The sequence below is a fragment of the Aplysia californica genome, unplaced genomic scaffold (assembly GCF_000002075.1).
Source record: "Aplysia californica isolate F4 #8 unplaced genomic scaffold, AplCal3.0 scaffold00195, whole genome shotgun sequence".
Classification (NCBI taxonomy): Eukaryota; Metazoa; Mollusca; class Gastropoda; order Aplysiida; family Aplysiidae; genus Aplysia; species Aplysia californica.
In genome coordinates, this window is record NW_004797465.1 from 1,166,256 (window position 1) to 1,168,244 (window position 1,989).

The 1,989-nt window shown below is 38.2% G+C and overlaps 1 protein-coding gene across 1 annotated transcript in view; it reads right to left on the reverse strand.

The window, feature by feature from the left end:
• Positions 1 to 1,400, reverse strand: part of LOC101859640 (ubiquitin carboxyl-terminal hydrolase 48) — a 34,294-nt gene extending 32,894 nt beyond the window's left edge. Inside the window, exon 1 of the mRNA XM_005098876.3 lies at positions 1,284 to 1,400. The gene's annotated coding sequence lies outside the window, so the exon portion shown is untranslated. The remainder of the gene's footprint in view (positions 1 to 1,283) is intronic.
• Between the last annotated feature and the right edge of the window lie 589 nt (positions 1,401 to 1,989).

The window sequence follows — 1,989 nt, forward strand, 5'->3', positions numbered from 1 at the left end:
AAGTGATGTCATGCTGGACAAGAATCAGAGTCCGAATAACATTTTTTCATATTCGGACCCGAGTCCGAATAGTCACTTCGTTACCCTAAACTATGACTATGACAACTAACAGACTACTCCTGTTACAAATACAGTTACAGCAGCAGATTCCGGTTCTACATATCTGCTTAAGAGTCAAAGGAATTTTAACAACTGACAAGTGACAGTTAAAACAGAGTTTTATAAACCAATACCAGGAGAGCCAGATCATAAATTAAGAAGAGCTGTTGTACACGTACAAAGCATGTATTTTCAGTCTGAAACTGGCATTATTAATTCTAGAATTTCACTTTCAATTGTTATGATAATGAAATTCCTTCTTTTGTTCGAGTTAGGGGTTTCTTCATCCTCCACTTCAAGAGCGCCAAAGTCAAACTTACCACTTTGGTGCTTTTTCAGTAGTTCCCACCCCCCTTATTTGAGCCTAGATCTAGATCTACATCTAGATCTAGACCTAGATCTATACGTTTGATGCGCGGCGAGCTAAAATATTAAACCTAACAAATGTTTTGGGGCCCAAACCAGCGAATAACAATTGCGGGGTGGGAACTACCGAAAAGCGCCAACTTATTAACCTGATCCAAGAGATCTTGGTGCTTTTTCGGTAGTTCCCACCCCCCTTATTTGAGCCTGACCTAGATCTACATCTAGAATCTAGATTTAGATCTCTGACTATACGTTTGATTCGCGGTGAGCTAAGATACAAACCTAACAACTGCAAAACATTAAATTATGGTAAAATTCAGGGGGGCATGCCTCCCTGAAACCCCCCTTCCTATTTTTATTAGGTCAGGGGGGCAAGCCCCCCTGAAACCCCCCTACTCTTGTGGCCCAAACCCGTGAATAAAATTGCGGGGTGCGAACTACCGAAAAGGCGCCGAGATCTTAATCAGGAAAAAGTTTAGAATTTACATCAAGATAATGGTAGATCTAGATTCTAGATTCTATAGGAAAATACATTTTTGCACAGCTTAGCCTGAGTACAAAGTAGATCTAATCTAGATCTAGATCTAGATCTATATCTAGATTCTAACATACGCAGTCACTGTTGTCTCACTCTCAGACTTTCAACTTCCAGTTTCGAAATATTGCAATTCAGATTAATTCTCCTTTCTGCCTTTCAGACTTGTAGAAAATTTAATCTAGGCCTGTGAATCTAGAATCTAAATTTACATCAACATCACAGAAAATGTATATCATGGGTTGAAAGGGAGGAGAGGGAACTAATCAAGACCTAAAATTACCCTCATAAACAGAACTTGCAAGATGAAGCTCTCTCTCTTCTGTTTTGTGGTGCCTAAAATCCTAAAACTAAAAACAGACAAAATAAGATGCAGATTTGGAATTGCTCGTTTACTTTTCACTCTACCTAAAACTCCAGATTTTTGCTTTTGTGCGCATTTTAGACAAAACTGTTGCCAAAAACTCCTGTCACGCCAAATATTTTCTGCCGGCCAGCTTTTCCCCTTATTTTATTCGCTGTTTAAAAATGATAGCATGGACTGCATAGAAAATAGATAGGTCCAGATCTAGGCGATCATAAATATGACCGATTATATGACCGTCTAGGTCCAGATCCCTTTTTGATCATGCATTGTGAAAATAAACGGCTCCTTTTGCTGGGTCTTTTCACACAGGATTTCCAGTGCCAATGATCAACAGCAGTCGCTGAATAATACAACGTTGTGAAATGTTAGTTTTAGTTCCATTAGTTGATGTGTTTTTTCTCAATTGGTAAGGTATTAGATAAGTACAAACCTCTAAAAATGTAGTGTCCTTATACAAATATGACATCTATCTACAATTAGTGTTAGGAGAGCATTTCAGCCCTTGCTCAAGTGTATTGACATACGAATAGTGAACAACAAAAGTGCATGACCAACGGTGCGTCTTGCGTATAATATATTGAAACTGAAAAAGAAATCTTTACAACAAAACTTTTATAAATAA